Source organism: Macrobrachium nipponense, chromosome 31 (assembly GCF_015104395.2).
Source record: "Macrobrachium nipponense isolate FS-2020 chromosome 31, ASM1510439v2, whole genome shotgun sequence".
Taxonomy (NCBI): Eukaryota; Metazoa; Arthropoda; class Malacostraca; order Decapoda; family Palaemonidae; genus Macrobrachium; species Macrobrachium nipponense.
Window position 1 is genome coordinate 67,566,911 of NC_061093.1, and position 15,000 is coordinate 67,581,910.

Sequence of the window (15,000 nt, forward strand, 5' to 3'; positions counted from 1 at the left end):
GCAAAAAAGTTGCAAATGAAACTTTTATACAGTAAGCAAAGTTTAGTTTCATAAGCAAAATTTTTTATTTCACATCCAATCATCGCAAACACTTTTATCAAATAAGCGCCATTAACTCAAAAAGGAAAGTTATTTCTGTTGAAGCTAAAGTAATTTATGAGATGAAATCGGCTCGTAATTGTCATTGCATTTTAAATGTGACCTCTGTTGAACTCTGACGTTATTAAAGTCATAAATATTTTCTTCAATAATGTAACTCTTTCGATTTTTTTTGTCACTTTCCACCTTCATATGACACGGGATTAATTTAATTCCAGAACTGGAGAATATTGACAACGGTTAGAAATTACTGTGATTTTTCGTTACATTATTGAAGGTGGTAAACAAAGCAAAACTGCGAAGTCATATGACTCCCTTACAGAGTTCATCAACTAAGAAAAAGCTTAAATATACGAAAAACGACGCTAGCTTATTAATAAACTTAAAACTAAAACAAGATCAAAAGGTTAGACAAGTATTAACAACTTTTAATTAAATTATAATTGATTTTACTTTAATCTAATAGTTACCTAGGCTGCAAAGCATGTATTTCCTATTTTACACGAGCTTGTTTCCCAACATATATTTCATTTTACCGACGGTAATATTACTTTGAGGCAAAATAAAAATCGTGTTATATCCATGAAGGTAGGATGCGACGTTGGCACTAATACCCTGTTGTTTTCCACTAATATGGTCACTTGGCAAAAACAAAATCTGGCAGCCAAAAATGGTCCCGCGTGACGTCGATTTGCGTTGCATTCGGAGAAATACTGCGTATTCTGCAAGTGACTAATCTGGGAGAGCTTGGGGCTGGAAATTGTAAGACCTGCGAAAGACTGATGATCCTCTAATTCCTCTACGAGGTCTCAGCTGCTGCCTTACACTTTCGACCAATATATTCGAAATTCATGTTAGACTCAGGACGCGCTGTAAACTTTGCAGAGTATTTAATCAGAGTAACGAATAAATCATTTGGATTAGTCGTTGATGGATTGAATTGGGTAGAACATTTCTTGTCCGAAAAATGTGACGAAATATAGACAGGAAAGTATTTTCTATATAGTTCTTGAATCTATACTTTCTTTATTTCATTCCGGTTCACATGGAAACCTCCCCTTGACAACCATGTTGTTGATGCATTCAAAAATAAGCCATGGTAGAAAATAAGGTTAGTTAAGTCTTCTAAACTACCACCTGAGAATAGGTTATGCTTTAACGCAAAAAAATTCTAGAGTCCTTAACTCGAGGACTTCCATTAACTAACCAACTGAAACGGTTATATGTGATAACTGATAAGCAGGCTGTAATCAAACCAATTCTAACCAATTTCAACCCCTAAAAAATTCACCAACGACTCAAAGAAAAAAAACAGTAAAGGCAAAAATTTTATTTATATTAAACAATCACATATAATCCTTATCAGTTTTTCTTGGCTTCGAAATTTATGTCACAAGACTCATTGTCAAGCTGTTTAAAGCAGAAGACTACTTCGTAGCCCTAAGATAAGTCAGTGGGTGGGTTATATTTATAATATATATATATTATATATATATATATATATTATATATATATATATAGTATATATATATATATATATATATATATATATATATAAGATCTCTTCAGCTGAAAGCAACAGTTATGACCAGGCGCTTTCTCAGACCACCCATTTGATAGTCACTACATCAACATACATGCACAATAATTTTTTCTATTACTGTAGACTAACAGAATAAAGATATTATTATGTTAGTATTATTGTGGGCTGCCATTCTAGCTGTCGACGTTTCCAAGACAAAGAATAACATCGTTTAGTAACCGACGCTACAAATTATCTCGAGTGCTAGAGTAAAACGGGAAATATTATATGAGCCTTTTTTACCGAGACCTATGATGACAATAATCAACACTGTCAACCACAGAGACTCTGTATCAAGAGAAGGTACGATTGAAATCTTTCCACTTTTTTTTTTTTTTTTTTTGCTCCCCCATTGGCATATGATATACAAGTCATTCCTAATCTAGTTACAGTATTCTGTATATTTACATCTCCAGTGAATAAACCTTTACTAGTTTCAACTTTGACGGCATTAGAAGCAAGGAAATAAGACATTCACTAACTTCCAGAAATTTGCACTGACGTTACAGGAAATACAGTACATATATTTGGGCACTGAAACGAGAAGAGTAAAAGGGGAGTTTAAGAACCTTGGTATTACACTCTTAAAAAAAAAAAAAACGTCTTTCGTGTAATTAAAATTCTTTACAGAAGCAATTAACATTTTGCTTCAGAACTTTATGCAAACGCTTACCGTAAAACTTACCAAAGTTAGGTTTTTAATTTCAGTGTCTGGAAGTGAGGTCTACGTGATTCAGTCAAGGGAAGAATATTATAGCAAGGAAGTTTAATAAATTTCCTTCTAGATTGAATTTTTTTTCGATAGGTGAGACATCCATTTCGGCGGCCTATTTTTAATCACATTTTTCCCTTCCCCTCAGATTTTTTCTTTATATTATAAAAAACATTTCATATAAATTTTTTAGTATTAAAAATGGCTGTTATTTTGTATGCATTCACAGAAATCGGTCGAAAAATTATTAAAAGACAGGAGCAAGTATATTCGTTGTTCACTTATTTTCTATTGAGTGCAAACAGGAAGTCATACTCTATTTAGCCGTTTGTCTATTAATTAGCACATAATTATAGCTTTGTGTCTGACCCTTTAAAATGCGTTTTTGTCTCTTGCCCTCTTAGATATCTTGTATCAGATTAATGGCAGGTTTACCTTTGAATCATACCAAGTGCAGTGATTATTTGCCATTTCTGTTGATTTTAGCGAATTAAAAAAAAAAAACTAATGTTTTTGCTCATGAAAATCGTGTTATATCTGAACATTTCTTGCTAGAATTTTCTTTACGAAAATGTACCGTAGGAATTCAAGCTCACCTCTGTAGGGTTCCGCCATAAGAATTTCTCCATCGCATATGCTACCTCTCACCTTATACCTTATCGAGATTTCCTTTCTTATATATCTCAAAGATGCTACTGACACCAAGTCTAATGAATATTCAATCTGCTTTATCGTTGCTACTGATCTAAAGCTTACTGAAAAGTTGGAGCCGAATTGTAATGCAGTCCATGGTTTAATTTACTGAGAAACGGAGAAACAATCAATTTTAATACTCTAGTAAAATTAGCAATTTAGTCTGTGTCCGACATACAGCTAAATTTTGTCAATCGAACAAAGGCACACGTTCAAATGAATAAGAAAAGGTTTTATGCAGTATTCCATTATTCCTGAGCTTTATATTCTATATCTGTTAAAATTATTTGGTCATAAAGGGGTCGGGAAACATTCTAGCCATGAAAAGCAAAAGATTAATTTTAGGTTTATTTTTTATTCTATTTTATTTTATTTTATTTTTGATAAATGGCAATGGGTCTCCGGCGTTCAATTCATTCATGAACAAAACGAAGAACATTATTGGTGTAGTTTTGTCTTTAAAAAGATTTTTTATTTTTTATTTTGATGGAATATAAGTTCTTCCTAATATCCTCCCCTCTGACATGTTTTACTTTCCCAGCACTTGTAAATGAACTATGGTTTAATAAAAAAAAAAAAGTCTGAGAAAATGAATAACAATATTTGGTGAAAGGGGGGTCAGCAACCCCGATGCTTATTAGCTGTCAAAGAGCATAATGGTATTTGATCTCGAGTCGTCATTCACAGACAGAGAACGAGATTTCCAATTCAAAGGGGAATCCTTGACATTTAATCACTGATTATCAAGTAATTTGAGGCTCTTTGATTCCCCATTGTAAAGTGGGATGAGGTAACCATTATGTAAGTATTATTAACTTTCTTTTTTAAATGAGTTACGAATAATGTTTGAATGTCAGAATTAGAGTTAATAGTTGTTTACGGAACTTTAGATTCCAATTCTCTTTAGATTTTTAATATGTACTAGGATTTATTTTAATCCTTCTATATAATAATGGCTGGTGATTATCATTTTATAATTGCCTTGCATATTTCACAGAAAATGTCGATCGATCAAAACTGTGCTCTATACAAAACAGTAGACTCATTGTTGTAATGGGTCCAGTTCAAGTTGGCATTTGGTAAATATTTTAGCATTTGCCGAGTACATGGGAGTAATGTAGTTTACTTTCATACTTATGTTCCGGTCAATTTCTGTCAATCTGTGTGGCACCAAGAATTATCTTGCCTAATAATTCCTGCTGACACTAACACTAATGACATCCAATTTCGCATTTGGAGCAACTGAATAAGATTATTAGTAGCCCAATTCTGAACGCAAGAGCGGAGACACAAATTCCTAAAAACAGTAGCGAAACTAATTCTCCTGGCGTCGCATTAGAAAAATTGAAAGAAAATTATTTGATCCTAACTGAGTCATTTCCGACTTTAAAACTCCCGCAACCTGGCATACAGAATTGAAGGGACGATCGTTTTTGTAAACCAGATGCTTTCAATAACAAAGTTCGATTTGAGTTCTCTTAATCTATACATGGAAGTGAAGTTTCATGCTCGTGAATGTGGACCCTTGTAGTTGCTGTGAAAAATGAAAGACGGGAGTCGATTTTTGTCAGCTATTGTTTACGTTCCATCACATTCAGTCAGCTGAACTTGGAGCAAAAGCTTAGGTTATAGGAAGAGGCTGAGTTTATTAGATCTTATTCGCCTGCAGGTCGATAGTCATAGGATTCTGAATTCTATTCCAAGGCACTACTGGGAGTGCCATTGATTTGAGTATCCTTGGCCATGTTTCACATTTGTTTCTTCTCCGAGGGAAAGCGTCTATTGTATAATAATCAATGCCTTTAATATTGTTGTAATTGGATGCATAGTTATTTTATTTCTTCTTTTTTTTCGAAAAATATTTTTTCGTATCGTTAAATAAACATCCAGATGAAGAGGAAACATTATAAAATAGATTCTTGTAGATAAAGGGACATTATATACTCTCGTTTCTAAATATAATATGGTTTTTGGGGAAGAAATCTATCTTCCGCTGCAGACTTACGAATAGTTTAACCTCTATTAATATATATAGCTTCATTGTCACTGACTGCCAAGACGTCCATAGTACTTTGAAATTTAATTTTCCAATAGGCAGGAAGATGTAGTTAACTCATAGAGGCACAATATATAAAGAGAATCACCTCGTGAATATTCAGGAGAACTTTTTGTATTCACTAAACAAGAGATTTCTCCATTCCTTAAGAGCGGAAGAATTGAGGTAGAAAGTGCGTCTTTGAATTTTAATGCGTTCTTCTTTTTATTTCAGGTTACCATAGCTGTAAGATTTTAACATTTTATTTTATCATAAACAGGATAGGGACGACTCTTTCTGCAATTTATTCTAAATGAATTATGAAGAAAATTTGGATTCGCATATATATGCTGTAGCTAGGAAATATGTAGACTTATAAAAGTCATATATATTCTAGGGCTAGGACATATTTAGTAAATAAAAAGTATACTTTATTCTGTGTAGTATCTATAAATATGAAAAAATATTTTGGCATTTCATTACGTTTATTTCATTTGATTCGTAGTCGATCAGAAGTGTCGGTTTTACTAAGGTCGAACCAGTCCTTCCTGATGATTGTGAATTTAAGCCATTTATTAAAGTATGCATTACCTCGCAATCGGAAGAATTTTTCACGATCCAATAATAGAAATTATTTTGAAATTCTAGCATAGATTATTCATCACCTAAATTCTGGAAGGTAATTTGCCGTACAATTTTTACATCTGTAGCTTTTTTTTTCTCTTTCTCCATCTTCAGCCCTTCTTTTCAGCTTTTTGCATCTTTAGCCTTTTTTAACTTTTCTAAGTTTTTTTTATCTCTAGCCTTTTTTTTTACGGTTTTCATCTGTTGTCATTGTTAAGTATTTAATCTGTAACCATTCTTTTTTTTTCAGTATCTACAATTTGAGGCCTTTCTTAACTTTTTGGCTTATATAAACATTTTCAGTACTTTACATATGTAGTTTTTCAGAGGCCAAAATATTTGGAAGTATATACACTGTAGTTTTTGCCATAAATATAGTACTTCAATCTCTTCCTTAAAAATCTAAATTTGTGCTGCCATCATTATCTTTTACGTCTTTCTTTCCAAAAATTAATTTTCCATGTTACATAATCATTGAGACATACTCGTATTGCACCTTTAACTTAACTGTCTTTGGTACTAACGTACAAAAAAAAAATTGTCATAATCATGAAGGGTTACCTTTAAAAATTAACGTTTTACTTTTTTTATTTTCCCTTTGACACGGGTAAAATGGCAGCTCCGGGTGATATGAGAATTTTTTTATTTTACATTCAATGAGTTTCTTTCCCACTGTTATCCCTACGTTAAGGGGTCGGTTGCTTGAAGCGCCTTCTCCTCCACTGCCTTCTACAAAAGGTACCATCCTCCACCAAACCTCATCTCTCCATATCTTCCTTCACTTTATCTCGCCATCTAATTCTCTGCTCCCTCACGATCTTCCTCCTCTAACAGGTTTTTTTCCTTCCAACCCCTCTTCACTCCCTCCTCGTCATCCATCCTCAACACATGCCCACCATCTCAATCGTGACTCTCTCATCACCTCTGTAATCTTTACCAAGCCTGCCTTCTCTGTACTTCATCTTTTTCCAACTTTCAAACAGCGATATTCCCATAATCCACCTCAGCATTCTCATCTCTGTTCTCTCAAGCTTTACTTACCCTGACGCACGTCGTTTACATGGGACTCCATAGCTGTATTCATATTACTGACAACAATAGGCATGGTTTATTGTTTGGCAAAGGGGTTTTTACGACCACATGCCCTTGCTGTCATCAACCACAGTTATTGACTGCCCGTAAAATTCTTTATTCCAGTGCAAATTCACCGTGATATCGTTGAGATAGAATTCTGTAATTTAATCCATTTGAGATTTACTGTTCGTCATTAAAATTGCTCTACATTATTGAACAACTTTCTCAACAGTTTCATTAGCTAACACATAATCATCGCCGGTGATAAGAGACTACCATACACACTAAAGTAAGTCATGCTTTTGGTGAAATCATATATTGATCTGATGCCGTATTTTCTCAAAATATTAAGAATAATTTATGAGATTAACCAGGTTGAATACGAGAGTGGGTGAGCCTCGATTTTAATATAAAATGAGGGAAGCTAATAAATTAAACTAACATTATTCTGTCGCATTAAGAGTGATTAACTGAACGGTATTCAGTAATTGTTCATTAATAATTAGAATATGATGTAATAGGTCGTTATTTTCAGAGCTGGTACGTGTCCAAACAAATACACATTAAAATACACCTCTTACATAGATTTATAAATTATAAGTATTATCATGACGTACATAACTATAATTCAGTGCCATTTCCTACAGGATTTACTAATTTTGCAACATAATGACGAAACTGTAAAAATAAGCATGATAAAACTTCCCTCTACAAGGCTAGATATCACCTGATTAAATTCACCAGTTGAAACAAATGTCAAAACTATTATTCTATGAACTAATTCCGGATTTGAAGCATCTTTATCATTACATGCAACCGCTGAATTTGCAGTGTGTTATGATTTTGCAAATAATACTTTTAAAAAAAGTATTTTCATAGTGAGTGCTGAAAAGAATCATGAGTTATGATATTATGCGACACGAAACTTGGAACAACAAAATAGTTCCAAAGACGATTTATAGCGAGAAGCTTAATTATATTAACGATTAGCATATATAAGTGTACAAGAGATTTGTAAATATATTGACTCAAACACTCATCTCTTAATAGTTTTTTAAGTTCTTCTAAGACTTATAGTTAACATCTTGCATGTGGCAAAAGAATTTATAAATCAGAAATTTTTCTTTTCGTTGACAAATGCAATTACATTAGTTTTAACCATTTTTATACGAAATCCTATTTCTGATCCAGTGTCCAACAAGAGCCTCTCATAAAATTACTTCATAGGTTAATATATAAATATGCTATTAATATATCAATATGAGATACGAATTACGATTTAGGGCCCATCAATTCTCTGCAATAATTAAATTTTCAGAATACAGTGCCATTTACAGAGAGACATCAAACTCAAATTTACTATAATAGTTTCAATGTGTTGAAAAAATCACTTATCAAAAAGAGACAATCATTGAAATCGTGTTCCAGTTATCTTCAATAAGTAAAATATATTGTTGAATTAGGGGGCCAGTGGCAGAAATAGCACAGAGGGAATAATTATCTGGTGCCATTCAATTAATACGGCTAATCATGGGGTGCACGTCTCCCCATAAACCGTGTTAAAGACCCGTCACAGTGACAAATGTCATTATTCTCCTTATGACTTTGATAATTGAAAAGGACGATAACAGGGACTTCGTTATGTCGTTCTTTGGTGGTCCATTTATGACATGTCTGTTGTAGCTGTCCTAAAAAAATGCGAATTAATATTTTTTTCATTATCAGAGATGAATAGAATTTACAGCAGAAATAATAATGATAATAATAATAATAAAATCAATAATTACATAATAATAAATAACTATAATAAATAATAATAATAATTAATAATCAATAATAAATAATAATAATAATAATAATTAATAATCCATATATATATATATATATATTATCTATATATATATATATATTCTTATATATTATATATATATATATATAGAACTATATATATATGTAGTGGTATATATAGTATATATATATATATATATATCTAGATATGAATATATATATATATATAGTATATATATTGTATATATATATATATATATATCTATAATATATATATATATTATATATATATATATATATATATACATATATATATATATATGATATAGTATATATATATATAGATATATAATATATATATAGATATATATCATATATATATATATATATATATACAATATATATATATACATATATATATATATAACATGATATATATATATATATATCTATATATATATATATATATATATATATATATATATATATATATATATATGACTTAAAAAAATCACAGTATCACAGTAGATGCACGTGAATTCATAAATAAGCGTATAACCATAGGAAATGATAGTCAGAAATCCAAGCGCTTTCGTCTTTACTAAGACATTGTCAAGGAGCTAATGAAATACAATTGGAGAGAAAGGTCTCAGGTACACAACAAGATCAAGAATACCAGATGGTTTAATTGTCAAAAGGGTAAAAATTAAAAAGAGATAATCCAGGATTATCGGATATCACACGGTCACAAACCTAAACAGATTTGACCCTAACCGAAATAAAAAAGTATCTTTACAGTCCAAAACATGTAAAAAAAAACTGAATATATTAATTTTGTTGCTTATATTTGAACTACAACATTTTTCATTATGAAAGCATCAAGTTTAAATAAACCAAGACTTAAATTTGAGAAACATTTCTATTATTTTTGACTTGATGAAACAAGATTCAATGATATTCCTTTTAACTGTGTCATTACATGGGAGGTTAAGGCTCTTGTTTGACTCCAGTGAATAGGATGATCTAAATCTCTCATATGTACGAATAATGCATTCGATATTTGCCCAGTTCTCACAGACTTATTGATGCTGCTTGAGACGTTTTGTGAAAGAGATTTACTAATCTGTCCGTAATAGACTTTCTCACACTTTTGCCTATTATAATTAAATCCATTGCTCCTGCTAATAGAGTTACCTAGGCTGCAAAGCATGTATTCCTATTTTACACGAGCTTGTTTCCCAAACTATATTTCATTTTGCCGACGGTAATTATTATTTTGAGGCAAACCTCAAAATCGTGTTATATCCATGAAGGTAGGATGATACGGCGGCCCTAATACCCTGTTGTTTTCCGTCCGCTATTATTAGTCACTTGGCACAAAAATCTCGGCGGCGCCAAAAACGGTCCCACGTTGGACGTCGATTTGAGCTGCATTCGGGGAATTTACAGCTTATTCTGCAAGCGACTAATCTGGGAGAGCTTGGGGCTGGAAATTGTAAGACCTGGGAAAGACTGATGATTCTCTAATTCCTCTACAAGGTCATAGCTGCTGTCTTCCACTTTCGACCAATATATTCGAAATTCATGTTAGATTCAGGACGCGCTGTAAACTTTGCTGAGTATTTAATCAGAGTGACGAATGAGTTATTTGGATTAGTCGTTGATGGATTGAATTGGGTAGAACATTTTTTGTCCGAAAAATGCGACGAAATATAGACGGGAAAGTATTTTCTAGATAGTTCTTGAAACTATACTTTCTTTATTTCATTCCGGTGCTCATGGAAACCTCCCCTTGACAACCATGTTGGTGATGCATTCAAAAATAAGCCATGGTAGAAAATAAAAAGGATAGTTAAGTCTTCTAGACTACCACCTGAGAATAGGTATATGCTTTAACGCAAAAAAATTCTAGAGTCCTTAAACTCGAGGACTTCCATAACTAACCAATTCTGAAACGGTTATATGTGATAACTGATAAGCAAGCTGTAATCAAGCCAATTCTAACCAATTTCAACCTCTAAAAATTCATCTGTGATTAAAAAAACAGTAATGGCAAAAACATTTACATATTAAACAATCAACATATAATCTTTATCAGTTTTTCTTGGCTTCGAAATTTATGTCACAAGACTCATTGTCAAGCTGTTTAAAACAGAGAACTCTTATTTCGTAGCCCTATGATAAGTCAGTGGGTGGATATATATATAAGATCCTCTTCAGCTGAAGGCAACAGTTATGACCAGGCCAAATCTCAGACCACCTATTTTGATAGTCACTACATCAACATACATGCACAATAATATTTCTATTACTGTAGATTTTAACTAACAGAATAAAGATATAACTATTATTAATATTATAGTTGCTGGCATTCTAGCTGTCGACGTTTCCAAGACAAGAACTGCTTTGTTACGTAACCGAAACTACAAATTATCACGAATTCTGGAGGAATTCGGGGAAAATATTATATGAGCCTTATTTACCGAGACCTGTGATGACTATAATCAACAATGTCAACCACAGAGACCCTGTATCAAGGGAAACTACGATTGAAATCTTTCCGCTATCTTTTTTTTTTGCTGCCACTTGACATATGATATATATGTCATTCTTAATCTTAGTTACAGCGTCTTGCATATTTTCATCTCCAGTAAATAAACCTTACTTGTTCGAAAACCTTATTGCATACTAAGAAGTATTGTCAACTTTGACGGCATTAGAAGCAAGGAAATAAGACATTCAATAACTTGCAGAAACTGCCGTTACAGGACGTTACAGGAAATACAGCAGATTTAAAGAGGAGTTTAAGAACCGTTGTAATACATCTTCCAAAAAAAACGTCTTTCGTGTAATTAAAATTCTTCACAGAAGCAATTAAAATTTTTTGCCCAGAACATTTATGCAAACGCTTACCGTAAAACTTACCAAACTTAGGTTTTTAATTTCAGTGTCTGGAAGTGAGGTCTACGTGATTCAGTCAAGGGAAGAATATTATCACGAGGAAGTTTAATAAATTTCTTCTGGATTGCCTTTTTTTTCGGTGCGGTGAGACATCCACTCCGATGGCCTACTTTTAATCAAATTTTCCCCCTCAGATTTCCTGATAATTATAAAAAAAACGACTCCATATACCTTTTTTTAGTATTAAAAATAACTGTCATTTTGTATGCGTTCACAGAAATCGGTTGAGAAATGATTAAAAGACAGGAGCAAGTATATTCGTTATTAACTTATTTTCTTCAATGTGCAGAAAAGGAATTCAAGCTTTAACAAAAACCGTTTATCTATTAATTATCACATAATTATAGCTTTGTGTCTAACCCTTTACAATGAGTATTTTGTCTCTTGCTCTCTTAGATCTCTTGTATCAGTTTAATGACAGGTTTACCTTTGAATCAAACCAAGTGCAGTGATTATGCTAATCCCATTTCTGTTGATTTTAGCGAAATAAAAAAAACTAATATCTTTGCTCACAAAAATCGTGTTATATCTGAACATTTCTTGCTAGAATTTTCTTTACGAAATTTTCAGGAATTCAAGCTTACCTCAGTAGGGTTTAGCCATAAGAATTTCTCCATCGCATGTGCTACCACTCACCATATACCTTATCGAGATTCTCTTTCGTTTATGTCTCAACGATGCTACAGATGATACCAAGGCAGATAAAAATATTCCATTCTGCTTTATAGTTACTACCGATCTAAAGTTTATTGAAAAATTATTAATTCGTTCTGTACATTAATCCATGGTTTAATGTACTGAGCAACAGGGAAAGTTATCAAACTTTAATGCTCCAGTACAATTAGCAAATTTTAGTCTGTGTCCGACATATAGCTAAATTTTGTCAATCGAACTAAGGCACACGTTCACATGAATAAAAAAAAAAGTTTTATGCAGTATTCAATTATTCCTGAGCTTTATATTTTATATCTGCTAAAATTTATTGATCATAAAGGGGTCCGGAAACAAACTAACCATGAAAACCAACAAATTTATTTATGTTTATTTTTTTCAGTTTTATTTTTATTTTATTTGTGATAAATGGCAATGGGTCTCGGGCCTACGATTCATTCATGAATAAAATGAAGAAGAACATTATTTGGTGTAGTTTTTATCTTTAAAAATGACCCCGTAAACAGCAAGATGTGTGACCACAAAAGCTGAACAAAAAAGATAGAATTTTATGTCAGGCAAAAACTTATTCCACGTTCCGTTTTCAAAGAGCTACTGAATGTTGACTTGCATTCATTATATGTATTATGTACGAATGCAATTAAAACTAAATTCCAGAAAAAAGCTATCCTCTCACCTCAATAGCATTTCAAATTTTTGGTTCCTTCTGTCTAGTTTTAATGAAGATTTTTTTTTTTTCATTTGATGGAAATATAAGTCTTTCCTAATATCCTCCCGTATGACATTATGTTTTACTTTACCAGCGGCTGTAAATAAACTATGGGTGATAAAAAAAAAAGTCTGAGAAAAATGAATAACAATATTTGGTGAAAGGGCAGCAACCCCGATGCTGATTAGCTGTCAAAGAGCATACTAGTATTTGTATCTCGAGTCGTCATCCACAGACAGAGAACGAGATTTTCCAATTCAAAGGGAATCCTTGACATTTAATCATCTGATTATCAAGTAATTTGAGGCTCTCCACGCCAGTCAAGGTTTTCATGCTCTGCCTCTCTAACTGTCTCTCTGTGATTCTAATTATATATGATTGATTCCCCATTGTAAAGTGGGACGAGGTAACCATTAACTAAGTATTATTAACTTTTTTTTAACAAGTTACGGATATGTTTGAATGTCAGAATATTTGTTTACGGAGCTTTAGATGTCAATTCTCTTTAAATTTTTAACGGGAGTTATATGTACAAGGATTTATTTTAATACTTCTGTATATTAATGGCTGGTGATTATTATTTTAATATTGCCTTGCATATCTCAAAGAAAATGTCGACCTATCAAACTGAGCACCAATAGTCATACAAAATATTAGTCTCATTGTTGCAATGGGTCCAGTTCAAGTTGGCATTTGGTAAATATTTTAGCATTTGCGAGTCATGGGAGAATAATAATAAATAAATTTTCATACTTATGTTCCGGACAATTTGCTGTCATTCTGTGGTGGCACCAAGGATGATCATAGCCTAATAATTCCTACTGAACCACTAACATTAATGTCATCCAATTTCGGATTTGGAAGCGACTGAATAAGATTATTAGTAGCGAGAGTGCGAGAGCGGAGACACAAATTGCTAAAACAGAAGCGAAACTAATTCTCCTTGACGTCGCATAAGGAAATTTGAAAGAAAATTATTTGATGCTAACCGATTCATATCCGACTTTAAAACTCCCGCGACCTGGCATACGGAATTGAAGGGACGATCGTTTTTATGAACTAGATGCTTTCAATAATAAAATTCGATTTCAGTCCTCTGAATCTATACATGGAAGTGAAGTTTCATGCTCGTGAATATATATATATATATATATAATATATATTATATATATATATATATATATATATATATATATATATATATATATATATATATATATATATATATATGAATAACTTGATCACGAAGTATATAAAACGTGATGCTATGTATAAATAAAGGTTTTTGCCACGAAGAAAAAAATTAAAAGCAAGATAGCCAAGAACTTTCGGTCTAGCACGACCCTTTACTCAGGCACAACTGAGTAGGGTCGTGCCAGACCGAAAGTTCTTGGGTATCTCGCTTTTCATTTTTCCTTCGTGGCAAAAACCTTTAATTATATATATATATATATATATATATATATATATATATATATATATATATATATATATATATATATATATATATATATATATATATATATATATATATATATATGTAGGTATGTGTTGTGTGTATACGTCGATAATGTGCAAAGTAACATGAAATGTAATTTTGCCAGCACTGTCAGAAAATTATTACCAGTCTCTCTCTCTCTCTCTCTCTCTCTCTCTTATGTGTGTGTGTGTGTTTGTGTATGTATGTGTGTGTGTTATATGATTGCATGATGAGTTTTTAAAAATGTCTCCATGTAACATTTGAATTATCGATATTATTTAATAAATTCCTCTTTTACTTCTTCCTGATTTATGTCAGAATTTATGTCAGATGTTAAAACATGAAAAGTATCTTAAGAAATACTTTCGTCAGTTTCCCATTAGCGTAACAAAAGAAAACTGTTCTTGACAGCCTAGGTTTTGAGTGTTTCATAAGTTATTCAAACAAACTTATAATTCAGTGGAAGTTTTCAAAGGAACGATTATAGCTTATTCAAATCTTTGAGAGAGAGAGAGAGAGAGAGAGAGAGAGAGAGAGAGAGAAAGGTCTAATTCGTTAGATGATATATACA